The sequence below is a fragment of the Furipterus horrens genome, unplaced genomic scaffold (genome assembly GCF_987537825.1).
Source record: "Furipterus horrens unplaced genomic scaffold, mFurHor1.1.pri manual_scaffold_16, whole genome shotgun sequence".
Classification (NCBI taxonomy): domain Eukaryota; kingdom Metazoa; phylum Chordata; class Mammalia; order Chiroptera; family Furipteridae; genus Furipterus; species Furipterus horrens.
In genome coordinates, this window is record NW_028327186.1 from 4,150,889 (window position 1) to 4,166,275 (window position 15,387).

The 15,387-nt window shown below is 47.9% G+C and overlaps 1 protein-coding gene across 1 annotated transcript in view; it reads left to right on the plus strand.

Moving 5' to 3' along the window:
* ADAMTS17 (ADAM metallopeptidase with thrombospondin type 1 motif 17) overlaps positions 1-15,387 on the plus strand; it is a 205,773-nt gene that overhangs the window by 152,938 nt on the left and 37,448 nt on the right. The gene's annotated exons all lie outside the window — the stretch shown is intronic.

A 15,387-nucleotide genomic window follows, 5' to 3' on the forward strand; every position in this document is an offset into this window, starting at 1 on the left:
TTTGCTTTGTCCAACTGGTAAAAGTACCAGATAAACTCAAAGCTGTGTCATGAAGCCCTCTGATGCCAATGTGTCACCTTTATGATGTTGCCACATTCACATCCCCTAGGAGGGGACTTTGTCGCACAAGGAAACTCTAACTAGAAAATCATGTAGGAAACACCTACAAAAGAAGTCACAGAAGTAAGCCTGGAAATCAGTGCTGCGGGGCTGCTCGGAGCTTGGATGAGGGGTGTGCTTGGCTCCAGAGTGCTCACAGGGTGTTCTCACAGACCCCAGGCTGGCAGTCGCGGTGTATCTGAACACAAGTTCCAGCCAAACGCACTTGATACTAAAGGTAACCGCAGAAGCACATTCTTAGGATCTCCTTAGAACAAGGATCAGCAAACTTTATAAAGGGCTAAATGGTACGTACATCTTTTGACTTAGCAGGCCACGTGTGGTCTCTGATGTCTAGTTTTTCGTGTTTTTAAAAAGAAATAATTTATTTATTTGTTTGTTTATTTTTAGAGAGAGGGGAAAGGAGAAAGAGAGGGAGGGAAACATCACTATGTGGTTGCCTCTCACTCGTGCCCCCAACTGGGGACCTGACGGGCAACCTAGTCATGTGCCCTGACTGGGAATCGAACCAGCGACACTTGGCTCGCAGGCTGATGCTCAATCGTGTTGTTTTGTTTTATAACCCCTTTAAAAAAAGTGTAAAAACCATTCTTAGCCCCTGGCCTGCACAAAAACAATCTCCAGGCCAGCTGGGTTATTACTTGCTCTTGTTCTGCGCGCTGAGATGTTGGGACCACAGTTCTGAAGGTACTCCCTCCCGGAACGTGTTCTTATTATACACGTAACATGGAAGTACTTTTTATGGCCTTGTACTGTTTTTAAAAGCATCCAGCACGCCCCTGAGCACACAGTCCAGCATCAGCAAGCCCGCTCATTGCACATGGGTTCACTGAGTGCATTCCCCAGGCCCTGGGCTAGATACCCCAGTATTTAGAGGTGAGAAAGACAAGGTCTTTACTCTGATTTAACTTCATAAATATTCAGTCTCTCCCTCCCCACCATTCTCCTCTGGGCCCCAGTGCTTCCCTGACTCTGTAAGATCATGTGGGTCAGACGTCAAGAACAAGTGGAGTTGGCCAGAGCAGAGGAGAAGATAAAATGGATGAAAGAGGAGACAGTACCTGAAAGTGGCCTTGGAGTCTCGAATAGAAATGCCAGGGTTCCTACTCCAGGCTGGTTTTGCTGGTCGGTGTGTTTCTCTTGGACGATCTGACCTTGTCCTGTTTCTCTTTCTCCTTTGCTTTCACTTTTTAATATACTTTTTTTAATTACAGTTGACATTCTGAATTTGTGGCTGGCATCTAGCACAGTGGTTAGACACGTACATAACTAACAAGGGGTCCCCCTGAAGTGGCAGAGGAAAATGAAGGCCCATCAGAGAGCAGAGATTGTGTGGCCAAGGACATGTGGGAACTGTTAGATTTTAAAACTCTGACAGATCCTAATTTTATTTATTTACACACACACATACACACACACATGCATACATGTACAATATGCATGACCCCGATGGTGCAAACTTGACTAACGAAGCCAAAATGCAGCATCCTTCTGCATCTGACAAGGTGAAGGAGCCTGTTATTGTGCCTCTCTGATCTTTAAAACAAGAGACGGCTGCCTCTCTCCCTTATATTTTCCTTTATCTCCCCGGATCTCCCTTTAATTTTCTTCAGCCCTCTCCCCTTCCTGCAAGGCAGTTCCCTTTCCCTCCCCAATTGCACCCCGTTTGCACCTCTTTATCCTAATCCTGCCCCAGGCTCTGCAGATACTTCTCCGGCACCCTGCCCCTGCCTAACCATATGGAATCTGCAATCTGACACACAGAGCAGATGGCCCCTGGCCAGCATCTCCCACCCCAACGCAAACACATCGGCAAACCTGGCTCCGACATTGGCAGGAGAGGCAGAAATCACAGATCGGCTCAGCTGTTATGACTGCGGCCAGCAGCACTCACCTTGCTGGCCACAGTCTGCGAGGAATAGCAGCCCCACCCCCACCCCCATCATCTGGCATCCAAAGCGTAACCCTGTGCGCCAGCCCCTAAGTCCCAGCCCCAGGTAGTCCTGGCGCAAGGCGCTAGGGAGGGACAGGGACACGGGCTTGTGCTGGGCCACGGAGCTCAGCCTCGGCAGAGTTAATAGTTATGCAATCTTTTAGAGCTTATTGGCCACTTGAAAAGTTAATTCCAAGCTATTAGATATTTCCCTGTAGTATTTATGACTTGAACTTCTTCCAGGAAGTACATACTGTACTGTATATTGAATTAGGGTGATTCAGAAAAGAATATTAAATATCGCCCTGGCAATTGAATTGAATAGTCATCTGTAAGGAAGTGTATTTGGATTTTAAATTTGTCCTCTTTGCTCAAATATCTTAACCAGGTTTGCCTTGTTTGGGGTTAACATTGATCGGAATCCCTTTTGTTTTTATGAAAGCATGTTCGTGTGTGTGTGTGTATGATCATGACTTCAGAATGAAGCCTAGAACATGTCAGTCTTTACCAAAATCTGAAAAGATAGCATTTAATCCATTTCTAGGTAGTCTGAAACTTAAGGCTTTTCTTTCCTGCTCTCCTCTAAAATAGAATAGGAAAAGTTCATTGTTACTCCTCTGTTTACCATGCCCTGGGTGGGGGAGGCTGTAGGAGGCTGCCTTTGGTTCCCCCTAACCCCCCCCCCGCCTACAATGCAGATCAGGAGCCTGAGACTCAGGACCACTCACAGGTGGAAAGGGCAAAGCCGGCAGCTGTGCATCCCTGCGGGCCAGCGGTGCTAGTCTGGTGATCCTCAGGGCGGCTCCCCTCTCTCAGGCTTGGCCTCTCTCCCGACATCTAGACATGTGGCCGCAGGTCTGGGATGAGGGGTACCCCACAAGCCATGTGAAATACAGAAATAGTGCCCGAGGGGGGAAAAAAACAGTGAATTGCAGCCTTGGTCTATTACATACGTCATTGATGGAATGTGAATGGTGAGGAGAAATTTAGCCGCGTTCCAGGACTTTTTTTCTGACACTACTCACATCCCAGAGCCTCACTTGTATTTAAATAGAGTTTTGAAGCCTTTACTTATTGGTCTAAATTAGGGAGCATTCCAGACGGAGCAAGAAAAAGCATTTCAGTGTGGTCTTGAATTTTAAATTCCTGTTTTCTTCTTTTCTTAACCCTTTGAGCACATGGACATCTCTCTCTTGGATCATTATAGAATACAAGAGAATTCCCGGATACCATTGGTCACGGGTAACATTTTTCACAGGTAACAAAATTCTCCTGCTGAGCAATGCTTTGCATGCAGACCCTGAGATGCATTAAGAGGTCCTGCTCTCTTCCTGAATCTTCTGAGTCATAAAACATAAAGAGCATTGAGCGCGCGGGATGGTTGCACTTGGTTTTTGCATCACCATCGCAGAAAAGGACACGTGAACGGACAGGTTGAAGCTCAGTCTATCAGAAATGAAGGGGAAATGCACATGCTCTTGGTTCTGGGGCAAACACACCAAACCTGGAGGGGATGGCTCTGCAGTGAGGGTGGACAAGGAAGGATTCCTAACCTGTAGAATTTCTAGGGATATTTCAGAAGTGAGCTTGGGGTGTGCTTGGCAGAAGCCTCCCCAAACAGTCCCTTCTCCTTGGAGGCGAAGGAAGTCCACTGCTGGCAGAGCTTTATGCTGGCGAGCTCTCTTACAGAAATGACTAGGCTGCAGACAGGACCAGTTTGTCCTAGGGAAGGATTTTTTTTTCCTTATAGGTGCATATTTATATGTAAAGACGCTGAAAGTAAAAGGATGGAAAAGATAGCCCATCCAAATAGGAAAGCAAAAATGCCCATGCAAATATCAAACAAAATGGGTTTTAAAACAAAAAAGGAGTTGTCAGAGATTAAAAGGAACATTTTATAATGAGACAAGGGCAATCCATCAAAGATACAACAATTGTAAACATATATGGACCTCATAACAGAGCCCTAAAATACATAGAGCAAAATCTGACAGAATAAAAAGAAAAATAACAACGACCTTAATACTCAACATTGAATAATGGGTTTTTTAGACCAGAAAGAAGAACAGCAAGGAAATACAAGACTTGAACAACACTGTAAACTTACCAGACCTGACTGATTTCTAGAAAACATTCTGCCCACCAACAGGAGAATATTCATTCTTTTCCTGTGCATGTGAAACACTGTCCGGGATAGACCGTATTCGAGGCCATTAAATAAACCTCAGCAAATGTTAAAGGACTCACATAATGCAAAGTATGTTCTCTGATAATAATGGAATAAAGTTAGAAGTCAACTGTGGAAATTCGGGCAGGTTCCCACCCGGAGCCCAGGTATCTCAGGACATGGAGGAAGCTCAGGACAGTCAGGAGGTCTGGCTGGGATATTTGAAGGGTCCCTTCTCAAACCAGCGTCATTGGGTCTCATTTTTAATGGCCACCCTGATGTCCTCTGTTCTCCCACTACAAAATGCCAGCTCTCTCCCTGAGCTTCTGATTGCATTTCTTAGGTCAGAGAATTTGATGGGCCGTTGGCCCTGTCTGCACTGACCTTGGCCTCCTCGCATTCTCCATGCCTTTCCTCTGGAGGGCTCACTCGTAGTAACCTATGTACCCAGCATATTTGCTGTTCCCCCAAATGCACTGGTGAAAGATGCTGAACGTCCTTCTCCCCAGGTCATTCTGTGGCCTCACAAAAAAGCCACCTGCTGGAATCAAATTGTTGGGGCCATCACCCCGCAAGGTGAACTGCTCAGGTGCCTCCACTGGAAAGATCCACTCAGTCAACCTCTTCTTCCCATTGGAGAGACAGTTAAGTGTGGTGGGAGGCAGGAGACCACCCAGATAGCGCGTGACGTGGCTGCGAACGGGACTCCTGCCCCACCAGCCTGCCACACGCTCGGGAGCCTTGGCGATCGCATAGAAACGCAAAGAAGGTGACCAGGGACCACCGACTTTTAACATTCCTTGTGCCTTGTCTTTATTTGAAATGAAATGCTAGATTCAAGAAACATGGGCATCGAGATTCTTTGATCCCAAACAATAGGAACTGAATCTGAAAATGCACCAAAGAGAGAGAAAGGATGTGGAGTCACTCCTCGAACTGAAGAGATCCTGGAAAGCAAATCTGGGGGAAGTCTTGCTGGCAGCCCCAGTGGACAGACTTTGCAGGTTCCCAGAGAAGGTCTGATCGGCCTGGCGTAGTTCACACATGCGGCAGAAAAGCCACAGTATTTTTCCCAGAAGGAAGCCAACCCCGGGCCGGCGAAAACAGCAGACACCTCCGACCCAGAGAGACGCGCTGATGTCATGAGCAAACTGCGACCAAGAAAGACCATCCATGGACACTGTCCAGCTAGGATGAGAGCCGGCCAGTCTATTAGCAGGAGGGCTACTGTCCTGGAAAATTCCTGCATCCTGGTAAGGAAGGCAGCTCAGCGGGAATGTTACTCTTGGACGTGAACTTCCAGCATCAGCAGCTGTGTGCTTCTCAAGGCATGAGACTTCTCTTTCCCCAAACTCTTCGTGCCTGGGCGTGGTACAGCCTGTCACTGAACCCAGGCTTCTCCTGCTTCTTTGTACCCCCATGTTGTCCCGACACAAGTACACGAGTTCTGCTTCCCGGGGTCTAACCTGGTCAGGTGTCCTGGCGGAAAGGAAATGTCACTGGGTCCGGGGATGCCATTAGCTGCAGGTTAAGCTCTAGTTGCTTGTCCCACTTCCCTACTAAGAATTCCTATAAATCCCAGGGAAATTTTTATTTTCTCTCTCAGAGAAATATTTGAAAACGAATGTTATAAAAGCAGAAGATCTTAAAACTAAGAACTTGTGTTCTTGATAAGATATAAATTATGTGAGTAGCAGGAATTGTAAAGGGGTTGGGGGTGGGCCAGTCCATTCCTGCCTGTCAGCAGTAATGAGAGAAGGGAGGGGTCTGGGGTGATGGTGCAGTCCCTGCTTTTTATGGAGACATTGAGTCAGTTCTTAAGCACCTTACCCAAGCTCAAGCCTGTAGTAAGTAGAACTCAAACCAAGGTTTTCCTGCTTTAAAAATGACATCCTGCCTGCTACACCATTCTCACATTAAAAATAGTACAACCTGCTTCTACCGCAGCACGAAAAAGGACACTTTTTTACAATGGCACCTAAATAGATAGATATGCAGAGGCAGGACCAGGGGAGTCATCAGATGGCATTGGCAATGGACTTCAGCTCGGGAACTGAGGGGAAACTGTGGCAGCCCCCCCATCTGTGGAGGTGAAACACACAGCCAGGGGCTTGAAGTTTTAAAAGTCAACATTAGACCCATTGCACTAAAGGCTGGAGTTGGCCGGTTTTCTGGCTGAGGCCTTAGAGGACCCATGCTAGAAAAGAAATTAGAGTTCAGCCATCTCAGACAAAGAGGTTCAAATATGAAAGTAGTTCCCCAGGAGGCACATGTGTGTGCAGAGGATTGGGGCACAGGGACAGGTGCTGGCAGGGACACGGAGCCCCAGCCAGCTGATGTCGGGCTCAGAGAGGCTGGGAGAGATGCCTGCTCTCTTAGGCCGTTGTGAGCAGGGGCACAAATGGCAGCGACAGGACAGGTGTCAGGTTGTCTGTGGCACAGGTCAAAGATGCCCTGGGTAAGAAGCTACATCTGCCCATGTAGGGACCAAACCCGTAACCTCTGACACCTCCAGGGTGTCCTTTGTGGCCAAGCAGTGAATTCACCCGAGCCAAACACCAGGTATCGGAAGGGCACCTGTCGCTCTTTTTACTCCTCTGTTTGTTGTTCCCCTTCTTTTTCTTGTTCATTCTCTTCCCAAGGATAAGGACCCTATCGTTCAGCAGATATTTGTAGAGCCCCTACTATGTGCCAAGTGGGTTCTCTGTCCAGTTCCTAACAGCACCCAGAGCTTGGGAGGGCTAGTAAGTCATGTGAACCGGTGGATGGATTATGTGGCCCTGATGGAGAGAAAGGGCCGCAGCCATCCCAGAATTCCTCATCTCCATGGTCCGTGGCACACTGGGGGGCAAATGTCTGGCCCTGACAGATGCCCAGTTACAAAAGGGTGGAAGTCAGAGGCTGGGTTCGGACCCTGGTATGTGTTCAGTTGTCTTCTGTTAAACCATTCACCTTCCCTCCCTTCAGTCTGGTGGACTTTATCTTTGCCACATCCTGCCCATAGCCCACCTTGACTTGACCTTGACCTGACTCTGACTTTGACTCAGCCCTGGCCCCTCCCAGTTGCTCTTTTCTTCCTACTCCCTCAGCATCAGTTCCCTCGGAAATCTCTTCCTTCACTTAGCCATGCTTTTTACCATGGCCTTGATTTAAATAGATTTCTCTTAAAGTTGGGAACGAAAGATCATTATATCCTTATTACGTAAAGGCACTGAGGCACACAATGTGTTAGGCTTGGTGGCTAATCAGAAAAAGAGCGAAGCGCTTTCCACGGTCCCCAGGGCTGTACTGGGGGTTATTGATCATGGACTTGGTCCAGGCAGTCACAGGTCAAGTCCCAGCACCACCCCTAGCTAGAGGCAAACTCAACGGGCAAGTTACCCAACCTCGCCGTCTATAAATTGGGAAGTTAGAACCTCTCCCGTAGAAATCTTGAGAAGATTAGGTGAAGTAATGCCTATAAATTCCTCCATCCCGAGTAAGCACTCGATGAATGTGAGCCAAAGCCGTCATCACTGCTCGGCTATAAAACTATATTAATGATAAACATCAGCCAGCATTGGACCCCAGCATTTTATGGGTTATCCATCATTTCTTAAGACACTAGACACACTCATTTTTATTTCAGAGTATAGCTATGTAATTTAAATAACCTAGGCTGCTATTTTCCAGGTAATAAAAGATTGGGGAGCAGTCCCGGTGTATGCTAACTGTCCCTTTCTCATCAGAACAAGTTTATACGCTTTATATGTATCCCAGAGTAGATTGAAACAGCAGCAAAGTCTCTGTGGTTCATGTCTAACTTCATGAATGTTTCTGAGCTCTGTATTTGTGAACTTCAGATAATGTTATCAGCAGGATGGGGTAGGACTTGAGGATGAAAAAGGATCATGAAAGGATCACGGTGTCATTCAAACCCCAAGATTGGGTTACAGGCTGGGTGTGTCTCATTGAGTGACACACAGACCCCTGGTCCCACTTGTCACGAGGCTGCGAGTGGTGTCATCATGGAACAGCAGACCAGGAAGGAGATTGTGAAATTGAGAATTTTATACCTAGCAAAACTGTTCTTTAAGCACCAAGGCTTTAGAAAAATACAGTATTCCCTCGCTTATCACAGGTATTACGTTCTAGACGCCTCCCCCCTGCAAAGTGGGAACCTTACATTTATTCTACACTCTTAAACCTACGTAACTTTAACAACATGTGTATACAGTACCGCAAAATCCTGTGATATAGTGAAAAATCTGCAATAAATAATTAAATATAATATTTTTAAAAATCCCATGATACAGTGAGGCAGTGATAAATGAACAGCGATATAGAGAGGGACTACTGTATTTTTAAGTATGCAAGAGTTTAGGAAGCTGTGCCCAGGAGCGCTTCTTGAATATTCTAGACCAGAACTCAGCAAACTTTTCTACAAAGGGAAGATATTAAATATTGTAGCTCTGTAAACCCTATGATCTCCATCATAATCACTTTATCATTGTAGCACAAAGCAGCCATAGACAGCATATAAGCGGATGGGCAAGGCTATGTTCTGATTAAACTTTATTTACAAACACTAGTATCAGGAGGGATTTGGCCTTCCTGCCATAGTTTTCTAGCTCTTTATGATAGAATGCTCTTTGTCTAACCAAGAGATGACCCGAGGACACGTTAGTCAGAGGGCTGATGGTGAACATTTTAATAGGTTTAATTGTAGAGCTGAAACTAAAGCAGCAGCGGGGATAGGAATCTGTACCAATGAAGACATAATAGCTGTAAGTATTGATGCCCCAAGTAACACAGCAACTACCTGATGTAAATCCAAAACCACAGGAGATGCAACGAGGTGTAGATAGAAATGTATTGGGTTTAGGGGACATTCACACACCACTCTATATAAGACAGATCAAGTGGCAAGTAGATAGGAAATAAGGAAGGATCTTGCAGACTTAGGCAGCATAATAAGTGAGGTCATATATATTAAACACTATGCCCCAATAAAAGATAATGCACCTTTGTCTCAAGTGCACACAGAACATTCACAAAATCTGATTATGTGTTTGGTCACAAAGAAAAAAACATCAGTAGGTTCCATGAAGTAGAAATAGTACAAGCAATCCCCTCTGATCACAAAGTGATAAAGTTAGAACCGAATAACAAAATTTGTTAAAGTACAAAATGTCCCCTCTACCTGGTCATAGAAATATACAGGATATGGCACCCACCTCTGGCAGGAACTCAAAAGTGGGAGACCCGAGGGTTTCTACTGACATTAAACTGAGCATTTAAAGCTGCACCTTCATTCACTCATGTAACAAGATTTAACTGAGCACCTACTGTGTGCGGATGTGGTGTCCAGTTGAGGCTAACCTCAGATGAAGAGATTCCTCTGTTTTTCAGAGATTCCTTTGGGTGGGAAAGACTGACAGGGAAACAAGACTCCAGCCCTTTGGGAAAAGCCTGTGTCTGGGGACAGGGGACAAATGCGTTAGAATTTGTATGCAAAATTTGTCACAGTACCGGGAAGCAGTGTTTGGCCTGGGTTGAGTATGCAGGGAGAGCCCCCCTCGCCTCTCACTGACTGTGTGATCCTAAGCAGGTCCCTTCACAGGAGCCCCGAAAACCAAAAGAAGATTAAGGCACATAATATCTGCCCATAGAAGGGTCCAGTTAGTGGTGTTCTTATTGCTTATTGACTTGAAACTGATCAGGTTGTAATTGGAGCACATATTGGTGAAGGCCAGATGCTGACAAAACGTTGGCCAGCTGGGTGTGTCCAAAGCAGGAGGTGAGGGTCAAGGGTGAGTGGCTGGACGCTGCTGCCACATGAAGAAGAGTTGATAGGCTGTGTCCATTGGGAGACTAAAGAGAGCCCTACAGGGTTTCCGAGACCCTCTTGCCCCAGTGCCCTGACATCCTTATCCACCATCGCCTAGGGAGCAAGCATCCAACAGGTGGGTGGAGCAGACAGCACAGGTCGTGGGGTAATGAGCTCCCATCATGCACAGATCCAAGCAACCCCTTCTGGTCTTCTGAATACATCTCATCACTGTGGATCCAGGGCTTCAGTTCCTTCCCTTTGGAAATCCTCCAAAACATGGCCAAAATTGGCAACTGCCCAAATGTCCAACAACTAAGTGCTCATCAAGTCATTTGGCTCTATCTGTATGATGGAGTATCATGCAAGCTTTAAAAAATGAGCCCCAAGAAAAGAGTTTTGATCACGTAGGAATCGCTTCTGCTACAAGAGTGAAATAAGCAAAATGTGGAATGATTTATATAAAGCATGACATCAAGGTTAAAGAAAATATGTTTGGGGAAAAAAAACCAGGATCATGTGTGTTCTTTGGTTCTCTTGTTTTATATTTTATGTACCTCCCATATTTTCTACAACATATGTGAATTATATGTATATGTTCTACCAAGGAAACAAAAGAATATGGCTGTAGAAGAAATTGCTAAAATGACTGAATGTACAGACAGAAATCTCCCTGGAGACCAGCACAAGATTATACTAGGAAGCTTCAGATCGCTTCTCAATCTTCTTCATTGACAACCATGGAATGCAATTCAATTCAAAAAAGATTTCTTGGGTTCCCAACAAGCACCAGGCTCTTTCCAGAAACTGTTCTTCACAAGCTAGGAATAAGTACTTAGACAGGAATCCTCCACAGCGAAATGTGACCAGGCCTTTGGGGACAAAGAGCGAGAAGTCTGGACTCTGAGTAAGCCCCAAGTATTTCCCCTGAGAGTGGGAGAGTGTCTACCATTCTTTAAATAAAACATTGTTTTGCCCGGGCTGGTGTGGCTCAGTAGATTGAGCGCTGGCCTGCAAACCAAAGGGTCGCAGGTTCGATTCCCAGTCAGGGCACATGCCTGGGCTACGGACCAGGTCCCCAGGTCGGGGCATGTGAGAGACAACCACACAGTGATGTTTCTCTCCTTCTCTTCCCCCCTCCCTTCCCCTCTCTCTATAAATAAATAAATAAAATCTAAATTAAAAAAACATTCTTTTGTTCATCTAAAAGTAAAAATCGACAACATGCAGCACTTGGAGGAAGTGGGGAAAGATGTCACAAAACTCAACGCAGCAAGATATAGGAAGAAGTCTCTTTTCTCAGGTTCTCAAGGGCGGGGGCGGAGCTGCAGCTCAGATCATGTGTCCTTCCTGCTGGGAAGTCCTTCGAGCCCAGTTAGAAGAAAAAACCTTCGCTCGGCAGACACGCAGGAAACTTATTAAAATCAAAGAGAAGAAGCGGTGTTCTAGTGAGAATCGATCGTCCTGACACAATAGTTGTTGAATCAAAATCTGAAAAGCAAACGGGGCAGTTCAATGCTGCGTCCTTAGGAAAGCCAGAAGTAAGACGGAGCTCTTTCCTGTCTGCTTGGAGGACGCCTGGACATCGTTTCTGTAGCTCATTAGCTATTAAAATGATTAACAAATTATTACTTTCAATGGGAAGTGGTTATGCTATTCATTATTCCCCCTCACGCCAAGACTGCATGCGATTTACTCCGAACGTGAATTAACCAAAGCAATCCAAAGTTTCTGAATAGGTTTGGACCAGGTTCACTGACTTTGGCCCAGCAAGCCACTCAGGGCTGAGTGGCCAAGGTCCCCACTGCATAATTTATTGGGAACTTAACTGAGACTAATTACTGTCTCTCGTTTGCTGGCCTGAGGAACATCTGCCCAGCATCTGCCATGACACCATGTGGTTGGGATGTTGGAATCGTTCTGGGAAGAGAACTAAAGGGCATGAATATTTTATTGTGGATGTATCCCACTGTAACTTTTTATAGGAATCTCCTGGTGGTTTTATTAGCCAGCAGTGTTAATACGCAGCGTCTCTCCAACGTGCCGGAGCCGAGGTTTAGGATGTACTCAGAACATGCTGCCTGGGAGAGACCCACCCGCGAGGCGGAGGTGGACGGTCTGGGGCAGATGCGGTGACGTTGAGGTTATTGGAGGGTGAGGGGGTGGGGCACAGAGCCTGGACTGTTCTGTGATGTGTCCGCTACAAAGGCCTCAGCTCATCCAGAAGGGGATGCCCGGTGATAGCAGGCTGGCCCTCTGTCATCGATCGCTGACATATCCCGTGAGGAACAAATGAAAAGAAGCCGTGTGTCCATCTCACAGATGGGAAATCGGAACCTGGAGGATGTTTAGTGAGCCAGGTCACCAAAGACTTAACCTGTGAGCCCAGAAGAGAACCAAAACTTGCCTCCTGGGAGGCTCTTAGCCGTAGCAAGATGAAGACAGTCCTGGGGAACAGTACCCCTCAGACGACTTGGGGAGTCTTAAAGCGCCAGCAGCGGGTGCACATCTGGGACTTACAGATGCGGGGCAGGCACTTGAGATCGAGGAAGAGAAATGAGGAAGGTATGCCCAGCAGAGGGAACAGTTGCGTCTTGTCTCTGGGTCTGGGGATGGAGGAGCTCCCTTACCTCCACTGACCCTAATTTTCACTTTAGCCCGGAGTCTTATTTTTATTTGCTTGCGTGTATTCCCAAAAACATCTGCAATCCTTGGTGGAATGATTAAGGCACGTGGGCTGAAGGAATGACTAAATTACCAGACTGGGCCGTGAGGGCCAGGCCCAGGATGAGAAAGACATGAAGCACTAGGGAGCCATGGAAGTTTTTAGAGTAAGGAAGTCGCGTGGCTGAACCTGTGGCAGGAGCACACAGACTACTTAGAAGGGAAAAGAAGTCCCATGTGGGGAGCCCATTAGGGGGCTGGTACAATACCCCCAGCAAGGGTGGCCATGGAGATGGGGAAGGGAGGCGGATTTGAAATCCCTTGTTGGGTTGGCTTGGTGGCACTTAGCAACTGCTTGGAGGTAGGTCGGGGAGCAGTTAGAACTTCCCTGCAGATCCGAGTCTGCATGGCTGGTCTCTGGAAACAGAGGGACTGCTGGACTTCAGTGATGGGGAAAAGCAAATGATTCGTGACTACAGCCCACTCAGAACCAGAGGTGAGGGGGGCTCCCTGCCATCCGTTAGGCTGTTCATCACACAGAGTGAAGAGTCAGGGGTCCCCTGCATCAAAGTACCTGTGGAAGATCTGCCCATAAAATGTAATTGAAAAAGAGAGCTCTGGGGGCAAAAGTGAAAAGCACCAAGACTGATCCAAGGGGCAGGCTGAGAAACACTTAGAGAATAAGGGAGGAGACCGTGGACAGGCGAGAAGGCGGGAGGTGAGTGCTCCCAGCATCTGCAAAGCCAGGAGGAAGCGGGCCAACGTCAGGCACAGTGGCTGTCGATAACAAGGCCATTGTGTGAACTGAGGGCTGTTACGGCCAGGGATGCTCACCAAGTGCCCGCAGTCATTTCTGTTCGGCAGGAAGGCACACCCTGTAGGGCACCAGCCACTGAGCAGGATTCGGGGCCTGTGTCCCTGGCTACCCCCCGGCCTGGACGTCCATCACCCCTGGAGAATTTCTTCTCACATTCCCAGGGTGCACGCCCTTCCCAAGCCACCGTCAGCGGGGCCACCCCTTGTAAAGCAGCAGCGTATGATTCAGCACCAGGGAATTCCGGACAGACAGACAGAGAGCCACTTGGGTGGTGGTTTTCAGGGGCCTTGCTGGCTCCTGTCTGCTCTGGGGGTGGGACTCTGGCGCCTTCAGCAGGAAGGGGACAGGGGCGAATGGGAGGCTTGCCATTGACGGGCCAGGTGGGGGACCGGGGAGAACAGGGAACTCCCCTGCTCGGAAGGCTGTGTGCTAGAAGCTCCGCAGGGCGGGCAAGCTGCGATCACAGTCAGCCGGCTCTTCCAGCCGACCACCTCAGGGCCCTTCCTGGCAGCCGGGTCTAGCCCGTCCCCCCCGCACCTCTTCCAGAAGGTGCAAGCTGGCTCGTCCCAGCTCTTGAGAACTCCCCCAGGAACATTTCTGGAGAGTCTTGTGAAGTTCTGAGCATTTCCAGAGCCAAAGCGGGGCAGCGGCGCGGGTGGAGTGTCAGGGAGGTCCGCTGGCACGTTTTCACCTTGAATAATTGGGGCTGGGCAGCTGGGACAGCGGGCGGGACACCTGCTGGCGTTAATTAGGCCTCTGGGTGTTTTCTGCAGACCTCTTGGTGCAGGACTTTGGGGTTCGTTTCGGACCAGTACCACTCACACTGGCGTCTCGGGAGAACCGTTCCACGTTATAAATCTGGAGGAGTCTTTGTTTTTCTAATCATTTCAGGACGAAATGCTTGGAACTAACCTGTTAATGCAACCAAAAGACGTGTGTAGAAGGAGCTGGGGGACCCAAGTGAAGGGGAAAACAGTGACCGAGGTGCCTGTGTAGCAAGGAGTTGTGCAGAGGGGCCCCTTCAGGTGAGGGAAACATGCCTGTGGCCGGTGGATTTAAGTTCAGAACTTCCACAGCTGCCTCCTCAGAATGTTCAAGCGTGAAGCCCCAGACTGGAGGCCGTGGGCCTGAATTCCACCGCAGACCGGGCTTGGCCCACAGAGGTATCTGAAGATTGTAGAGTCCATTTCCAACGCTGTAAAATCGGGGGATCACAGTAAGACTCCAGATTTTCAGCTTTACGTTTAAAAAGGAAAGGCATGGACATAACCCTTGACCCACGTGGCAGCCGTAGGCCGGAACCGGCGGCTGTGCCTGAGCCTGGGCACCGCACTCCCAGCCGACCACGGTGAAGGTCGCGCTGCAGTCCGGAGCCCCTGGCTCGGTACTGGCCTGCCTCTGATTTGTGTAAGGACTTCCCTTGTAAATTTTTCATGTGCACGGAAAAGTACCGACATTAACTAATACACCCTCAAGTCTATACCTCCCCATTTTAACAAATGTTCGTAGTTGCCGTATTGACTTCTCATCCTTTAAGTGATCGCATAGCTCAGACATGGCAAAAGCCCGCTGGGACCCTCCCAGTCCCCCGCCAGTGTATAAGTTCCCATTTCACACCCACTAGGGCGGCTGTAACCGAAGGGACAAGTGGTAGCAGAAATTTATGAGGACGGAGAATTTAGACCTCCGTACAGTACTGTAGGCATGCAACACCGTGCGGCGACTTGGAAAGCAGTCTGCCATTCCTGAAATTGTTAAACATGGAGTTAACCTATGACCCAGCAGCTTTACTCCTTGGTATATGTACCCAAGAGAAACGACAACATGTATCCACACAAAAATTGTGCACCAGTGTTTATTGCAGCATTACTCGGAAT